The sequence below is a fragment of the Erinaceus europaeus genome, chromosome 8, assembly GCF_950295315.1.
Source record: "Erinaceus europaeus chromosome 8, mEriEur2.1, whole genome shotgun sequence".
Classification (NCBI taxonomy): domain Eukaryota; kingdom Metazoa; phylum Chordata; class Mammalia; order Eulipotyphla; family Erinaceidae; genus Erinaceus; species Erinaceus europaeus.
Window position 1 is genome coordinate 24,127,595 of NC_080169.1, and position 9,438 is coordinate 24,137,032.

The following is a 9,438-nucleotide window of genomic DNA, read 5'->3' on the forward strand; positions in this document are numbered from 1 at the left end:
TAGCAAGTGGAGATATTACACTTTATATTACCGCAAGAGAGTCCATCCTGGTATTTGAACAGTAATCTTCAATTTTGGAATCAGAAAATACTTCTGATAACTGTATGTTCAAACATTTGTTTGCCCTGAAAGATTGATAGAGACATGCAGAGTAGAAAACCATGACAACATCACTGTTAATTCGTCTTCTACATGTGAATTTCTCTTAATCAAACAACTCTTCACTTTGGTGCTAGTTGAGGGAATGCTACTTATGCTTAGCATTTTAGTATGTGTTGCTTTATTCTGACTCTCCACCATTTTAATATGAAATGAAACTTTACATATTGCATCAAGCTCTTTTCTCATGGAGGTTGGGCAGTGGCATACCCAGTAAACTGCACACGTTACAATGTGCAAAGACCCAGATTCAAGGCTCTGGATCTCACCTGCAGGGGGAAAGATTCACAATCAGTGAAGTAGTGTTACAGGCTTGTCTCTCTTTTTCCTCCCTATCCACCTTTCTCTTTCCCTCTCAATTTCTTTCTATCTCTATCCAATAATAAATAAATAAATTGAACAAAGAATGCTCCTCCCATTTAACAAATGTTCACCACTCAAAAGAAAAATTTAAACGATGAATACGAATTTGTTGAAAAAAAGTCACAACCAAGTCATTCCACTCGGAGAGATCATCAGGATGGAAAGGAAGGCAGTTTAACACTCTGCCTTTGATTTTAGGCTAGCTGCTGATGCTCATGTACAGAGAAGGAGAATTAGTCCTATCTTCCCTTACCTCCCTAAGGGAGGGGAAGAATATATTTCTGCAGGTTATCTGTCTTTCTTTCAGCGAAAAGAGAAGCCCATACAGGCTCGCATAAAGATTCAAAGCTGTGAAGCTAAGATGCAAGTACACATGCCTACAAGACCATTAACCTCTTTGTACTTGCAGCCAGAGTTTTTGGATCCTAAGAACTAATTTAAAATCCATTTGTCCTTCATGTTTGGACTATGAGTCTCCAGGGGCTTAATCAGAATGAAAAAAGAATCAAATACCCTATCAGTTCTGGTGCCCAGCTCTTGCCTGTTGACCAGCAGGAGATTGGGATTTCCTCATATTCCCTAAAAATCGCCTCAGAGGCAGAAAAGAAAAGGAGATTGCAAAATTGTAGCTCCTTAATGGAGGGAAGGTCATAGCGAGCTGGTGAACTTTGTATGGTTCTAAAGAACCACCAAACGGAGGCATAGGACTTAAGTTTTCGGAGTCCTTAACTGAGCTGGGTGGGATGGGCACTCCGAGGGTGTAGCGTGCCAATTTAAAATGAAACATGTGCAAGGCATCGCTTCAAGGGTAACAACTAGGATAGGTAAGAGTGAAAGTTAAGGGCTGTGATGGGAGAGGGTCTGTGTGCCTCCAACCAAGTGTGGTCATGGAGGCAAAGCCTTCTTTTTTTTTTTTTTTTTTTTTTTTTTATGGGCTGCATGAAACAAAAGACATCAAAACCAGGGCTTTCTTCCTTGTCTGGCCCAGAGCCACAGTAACATTCTCATAATAAGGAACTGCTTGTGGAATGTGTGGCTCCAGCCCCCTCAATTTAAGGGCGGCCTCAAGCTACTGAACAGGCAGCTGTTAATCTGCATGATTACTGAAGAACAGTAAAACCATCAGCCCCCATTCCAGCCTAGCAGGGGGGCAGGAAGCAGCCACAGGCTTGATCTCTGGGAAACTTAGAGCAAAAAGCCTGCCTGGGCACCTGGGACTTGAAAAGACAGTTCTGGCAGCACACCTCACTCTTTTTCCTTTAGAGGATCCAAGGAGCCCACACTCTGGAAACATTGGTGAAGGAAGGGGAGGTGTGCGGGCGGAAATACTTTGTAGAATCCTTGGGAACTGCTAATAACTGGGAGGGATGCTCCAAACCAGCTCATTTTCTGTAGATTCTTGGTGATCTTTCATGATCCACAGAGAAGTGTGTGTGTGTGTGTGTGTGTGTGTGTGTGCAGGGGGTAGGTGGTGACTTCTTCACTCTAATAGTGTTCACCTACATAGAAAAGTCAGGGTTTCCTAAAGAATAGGAAAGCTTTTGTGGTCCGGGAGATGGCGCAGTGGATAAATCATTAGACTCTCAAGTGTGAGGTCCTGAGTTCAATCCCTGGCAGCACATGTACCACAGTGATGGCTGGTTCTTTCTCTCTCCTCCTATATTTCTCATTAATAAATAAATAAAATATTTTAAAAAAAGTAATAGAAAAGCTTTGGGAGGCAGATGGGAAAGAGAGTTCTGGTGGGGGGAATTGTGTGGAATTGTACCCCTCTAATTATAATAACCACAACACAATATTTTAAAAAACAAATAAAAAAGAATTCCTTTTTTTCTCTAATATATGTAAACTAAAGATCTACTCAACAGCAGTAGACAACAATAAATACAAACTGCAGTTCCTTTTATTAAATAGTAGATGCTAACTAGATTTTTTTTTTTTTACCAGAGCAACTACTCAACTCTGGTTTATGGTGGTTCAGGGAGTTGAACCTGGGACATCGAAGCCTTAGGCTTGAGAATCTCTTTGCATAACTATTATGCTATCTCCCCTGCCAGAATTTCTTTTTCTTTTTTTTTTTTAATTTTCAATTTTTTTTATTTATAAAGAGGAAGCACTGACAGAACCATAGGATAAGAGGGGTACAACTCCACACAATTCCCACCACTAGATCTCCATATCCTATCCCCTCTCCTGATAGCTTTCCTATTCTTTAACCGTCTGGGAGTATGGACCCAAGGTTATTGTGGGATGCAGAAGGTAGAAGGTCTGGCTTCTGTAATTGCTTCCCCGCTAAGCATGGGCATTGACAGGTCAATCCATAGTCCCAGCCTGTCTCTTTCTTTCCCTAATAGGGTGGGTCTCTGGAGAAGCCGAGCTCCAGGACACATTGGTGGGGTTGTCTGTCTGTTGAGGGAAGTCTGGTTGGCATCATGCTAGCCTCTGGAACCTGGTGGCTGAAAAGAGAGTTAACATACAAAGCCAAACAAATTGTTGACTAGTCATGAACCTAAAGGCTGGAATAGTACAGATGAAGAGTTGGGGAGTGACCTCCATTTTGTAGATAGCTAGTAGGCATATTTTAGTTAAATTCCAAAGGGCCTGTGGCTATACTAGTTTTTTTTTTTTTTTCCCCTGAGCCTAAAATCTGACATGCAGGTGGATCTAAGTTATTGTCTCGGGAGATGATTTATGAATTACTAAATAAAGCCAGTAAGTCTTTAAATCTTAGTTGATTTTTTTTTCTTTTCTTTTTTTTTTGTAACAGTGAATCAAGGGCTAGGGGGATAACATAATGACTATGCCAAAGATTCTCATGCCTGAGGCCCTGAAATCTCAAGTTCAATCCCCAGCACCACCAAAAGCCAGAGCTGAGCAGTGCTATGGTGTTTCTCTCCCTCTCTGTGTCTTACTCTGTATCTGTCTCATTAAAATAAAGTAAATAATTTAAAAAAAAACAATAAATCAAGCCCATACTGCTTTTCATAAAAGATATACAAGTTTACATGCTCAGCAGTATAATACAGAAGGGAGCCATTTCTTTACTGTTCATAGGTAGCTGAGATGTCACTTCTAACAGCTTTTAGGCTAGGGACAGATAGATGTCAACCCTAATGTCATATATGCAAAAGAGACTTTTGTCACTATTTTGAAAGTCTTGCTATGAAAAAAAAAAACTTAAATGAATTAAAAGCTTAGTTACATTAATATGTGAAATTTCAAAAGAAGTTGCCAGGCAGCTCTAAGCCAATCGCAGAATTTCATTCTCTATCAAGTAGATATTTGGTTGGTTGCAGGCAATAAGCCATAAGAGGGAAAATTCCAGAGTGGGGCAGACAATGGGACTTCTGGAAAGTTTTCTACCTCTTTAACAGAAACATAAAAAGGGTTATTCTGGGGGCTGAGCAATAGTGCAGTGGGTTATGCTCACATAGAGCAAAGCACAAGGAGCCCTGCAAGGATCCATGTGTGAGCCCCATGGCTCCCCACCTACAGGGGGGTCGCTTCACAGGCGGTGAAACAGGTCTGCAGGAGTCTATCTTTCTCTCCCCTTCTCTGTCTCCCCTCCTCTCTCCATTTCTCTCTGTTCTATCCAACAACAATGACAGCAATGATAACAATAATAACAATGATAAACAAGGGCAACAAAAGGGAAAAAATAGCCTCCAGGAGGCAACAACAACAACAAAAAAAGTGGTGGGGGCATTCTTTCAGTCTTTAGACGATAAGAGAGTATCTGTGATACTTGAAATTGCTACAAACTTCATGTGCAATAAGGAATTCATTATGAGAATATTCCTGACATATTTTATAAGATTTACTATGAGAGAGAAGGGAGAAGAAAGAGAACAGCAGAAAGAGCAGTTTTGGCATAGGGTGGTATAGAAGATTTGAACCTGTGACCACCTGTGGGGCCTCAGGCATGTCAGCTGATTCTCTAACAGGATGGGTTATCTCCCTGGCCCACATCCCCAACATGTTAAGGATAGCAGAGTAAAAAGACACAGGGGACATTGAGCCCTGAAAAATACTGAGTCACCCTATCAGCCACTTCCAGATTGAGTGATTGATTGATCGATTGATTTTTATTAGCTCTGACTTATGATGGTGCAAGGACTTAGGATGGTGAACTTGGGACTTTGGAGCCTCAGCCATAAGAGTCTCTTTGTATAATCATTATGCTGTCTATCCCCACACTGTACCTTTCTTTCATTTTGACATCTTGGTACAAGAGACAATGAATTTCCTCTTTCCTAATTCATGTTTCCCTATTTTCTATTATTTCTAGCTAAAAATTTCTTCGCTGATTACGTACAATAGGTTTGATGATCAAAGTTTGCATTGTTAATTTACCGTCCAGATTCATATTACATTGGGAGACTATGAGAATGTGTCCCCTGCCCCCGTTTAACCAGTATTAGAACATTACAATTTGATAAACAACTTTTAGTATGATTGGTAGGGTCTGCCTGTCTGCCTGGGAGAAAGAGTTGGTTTAAGGATCTCAGTCTCCTGATTGTAGTCATGGGCCTTTGCCTTAATCACATTGGGTCTGTTGGTCCACTTAGAAGACCCAGCAGGACCTCTGCATTCTAATGCCTAATTTTAGTCATGCAGTATGCTTAAGGTGAATATATTTATAGCTGAAGGAAACACATTATTTACTTCACACTTTGCATTGATTACTATCAATTTTCTTCTGATTGGTTGCCCCAACCCTATTTGTTGCTACAACCATATATTGTAGAATGAGAAACAGTTGAAAATAAGAAACTAATATAGACTCTCCATCATAGTCAGCGGCCTCTTGGAATTAAAGAGAGTGTGGTATGTGAGATGGGAAAGGAAGTGAGCCTAGGCAAGACTTGAGGACAGACAGAGACATGTTCCCACACAGTGGCACTAGACCTCTTCTGTGAGAACAGTAGCATGTGCTAACTTTATATGATAATCAATTAGATAAGCAGGCGCGCTCACAATAAAATTTACCTTGACACTCTTTGCCAAGGACGAATGAATAACAGACATAAAATAAGAGCTCTGTAGTTTGATTTTGAGTGCTGTTTTTCATTCAAGGAGGTTCTATAACTAGCTCATTTACTTCTCACATGGTTTTATTGTGAGATATTAGTCTCCATTTTAAAGAAACAAAGTTGAAACACATGTTGATGTTCAGGATCTTGCCACCAAAGTGAGGTCATGGACTTGACCTCAGATATAGTTAACAATAGTCTGTGATGGAATTTCAAAACTTACTACAAAGTTATAATAATGAGAACAGTTTGATATTGCCACAGAGACAGACAAATGGGGTGATGGAAGAATAGAGAGAGCAGAAATAAACCCTCATGAATTAATCACCTACTGAATTCTCCTAAATAATGAAAACACCAATAAATCAAAGAAGAATATGTTGCTTTTTCCTGCCTTTGGAAACATCCAGTTGAAGAGAGAGGCCACAGAAAAATGAGATTTCCAGATATCAGTTGACAAATCATAATTAATACAACCATCATTTAAAAATCTATAAGTGTTCAAATTGAAAAACACTGAGGAACCACAATAAAGACTCCTAAGTAATTTTTAAATTTTATTGAAAGGGTTCAATATAGAAATATATGTGCACTAACAGAAAGCCAAAGAGACCATTACCAGCTGAATATTTTAATTTCTATTACCTTTATTTGTTGGATAGAGACAGTCAGAAATCAAGAGGGAAGGGGGTGATAGAGAAGGAGAGAGACAAAGACACCTGCAACACCGATTCACCACCCACAAAGCTTTCCCCCTGCAGGTGGAAAACTTCAGTCCCTACACATTGTAACATGTGCGCTCAGCCAAGTACACCACCACCCAGCCCCTGAATATCTGATACTGAAATATGAAAGGACAAGAAAGGGCATTGAACTTGGAATCAGAAAGCCTAGACTGAACCAGTTCTGCTTCTTGCCAACTCTTTGAATTGGGGAAAAGTAAATCTTTTAATTTTTATTTTTTATATTTATTTATTTTCCCTTTTAATACTCTTGTTTTTAATTGTTGTAGTAGTTATTATTGTCATCATTGTTGGATAGGACAGAGAGAAATGGAGAGAGGAGGGGAAGAGAAAATAGACACCTGCGGACCTGCTTCACTGCCTGTGAAGGGACTCCCCTGCAGGTGGGGAGCCAGGGCCTCAAACCGGGATCTTTATGCCAGTCCTTGCGCTTCTGCCACCTGCGCTTAACCTGCTGTGCTACCTTCCGACTCCCGGAAAAGTAAATCTAACCTGTTACTTCCAGGTAGTAAAATCAAAATGATAAACCCAATTCACGACTTGGTAAAAATTAAGTTAATAGAAGCCAGGCAGTGATGCACCCAGCTGAGCTCATGTTACCATATACAGGGATCTGGATTCAAGCCTCTGGTCCCCATTTGCAGAGGGAAAGCTTCTCAAATGATAAGTTATTGCTGCAGATGCTTCTCTTTCTCTCTCCATACCTCCCCCTTCTCCCTCCCTAACGATTTATTAGATATGATACCAAACACAGGTAACAAAAGGGAAAGACAGACATATTGGATTTCATGACTATTTAGAAATATTGTGTGTTAGAAGATAATAGACAGGGGCTTTGGAGGTAGCTCAGCAGTACTGTATATGCCTGAAGTCGTGGGTTCAGTATCAGCACTACACAAAAGCAAGAAAGAGATAACACAATGGTTATATACCAAAAGTCTTTCATGCCTGAGGCACCAGTCCCAGGTTTAATCCTCCAACTCACCATAAACCATAACTGAGCAGTGCTCTGGCAAGTCAAACAAACAAAAGACAAAAGCAAATACAACATTATAATGATAGAGTAATATGCTGTTCTCTTTCTCTCATGATTTTTTTTAAAGTTAATATATAGCCAGAATAAAAGTCAGCCCAAAGAATCAGATAAAAAATATTTATAAATCTTATATCTGATAAAGAATTAATATCCAGAATAAAAAAGACAGACTTCTAAAACTCAACAGTAACAACAACAACAAATTAAAAATGGGTAAAGGACTTGCCTGGACATTCCTCCAAAACAGACAAATGAAGTGGCCAGGAAGTATACAACATGCATAGTTATTAGGAAAAGGTGAATAAAAATAGAAAGAGATAATACCTCACACCCATTAAGATAGTTATTATTAAAAACAATATCTATAGTAGAGAGGGGGTTTCAGGTCCTTCTTCTTCTTCTTCTTCTTCTTCTTCTTCTTCTTCTTCTTCTTCTTCTTCTTCTTCTTCTTCTTCTTCTTCTTCTTCTAGCGTTTGCCCTTCTTCCGTAGCCAGTCAACAGCATCAGGTTGAGCCTGATGTAAAGTTTTGAGACCTCCTTTGAATCTGGAGAGGTGGCAGTCGTTGACTATGTGGGTCATAGTCTGTCTGGAGCCGCAGGGGCAGTTCGGGTCGTCTCTGGCTCCCCAGCGATGGAACATAGTGGCGCACCGGCCATGGCCTGTTCGATAGCGATTGAGGAGGGCCCAATCATAACGTGCTAGGTCAAAACCGGGTTGACGCTTGCAGGGGTCTGTGATGAGGTGTTTGTTCTTGACCTCAGCTGACTGCCAACTCTGTTTCCAAGAGACTGGAACAGAGAAGTTCAGTGTAGGCGTAGGGGACCAGATTGGGTGACGAGACGTCAAGCGTTGAACAGGGTGGGCGAAGATATCCGCATATATTGGCAGGTCCGGTCGAGCGTAGACGTGGGAAATGAACTTAGATGATGCCGCATCCCGACGAAAATCTGGACGGGCGATGTTGCTAAGAACTGGCAGCCATGGAACCGGGGTGGAACGGATGGTTCCAGAAATTATCCTCATGGAGGAATATAATTTGGAATCGACCAAGTGGACATGGGGGCTACGGAACCATACTGGGGCACAGTATTCTGCAGTGGAATAGCATAATGCCAGAGAGGATGATCGTAGTGTGGAAGCGCTCGCGCCCCATGAGGAGCTGGCCAGTCTTGCAATGATGTGATTCCCCGCGCCCACCTTCGCTGCAGTTTTTATGAGATGTTCGTGAAATGACAGGGTGCGATCGAGAGTAACGCCAAGATAGACTGGCTGGGCTTCATGCCGGATTCTCGTATCGCCAAGCTGCACATTAAGCTCACGCGAGGCCGAGGCATGGTGTAGATGGAAAACAGATGATACCGTTTTTTGCAGTGCTAGGGATTAGTCGCCATTTTTTACAGTAATCAGATATCAGAGACATGTCTTTCGTGAGTGTTTCCTCGAGGATGTTGAACTTTGATGCCTGAGTTGCACAGCAGATGTCATCGGCGTAGATGAACTTCCTTGAAGAAGTTTCAGGGAGGTCATTGATGTAAATATTAAATAGCGTAGGAGCCAGAACAGAGCCCTGGGGGAGGCCACTTGAGACAAGTCTCCATCTGCTAGACTTGTCACCCAGATGTACCCGGAATCTTCTGTTTTGGAGAAGAAACGATATAGTGTTGGCCATCCATGGAGGCAGGCATCTTGAGATCTTGACCAGGAGACCACGGTGCCAGACTGTGTCATAGGCTGCTGTGAGATCAACAAAGACAGCACCCATCTTTAAATTCTTCTGGAATCCATTTTCAATGTAAGTTGAGAGGGCCAGGGCTTGTTCTCAGGTAGATCTTCCTGGGCGGAAACCAGCCTGGGCGGGTGATAGGAATTTCTCTGTAAGATGAGAAATACGTGACAGAAGCAGCCTCTCAAGGAGTTTGTAACACACGGAGAGGAGAGAAATTGGTCTATAGCTGGTGGCCAGTGTTGGGTCTTTCTTTGGTTTCAAAACCGCTATAATCTTCGCAGGACGCCAAACTTTGGGCATAGACTCAGATTCCAAGATGTAGGACAGGAATGAAGCGAGCCACTTCTTTGCCGCGGGGCCCAGGTTAAGAATGAGTT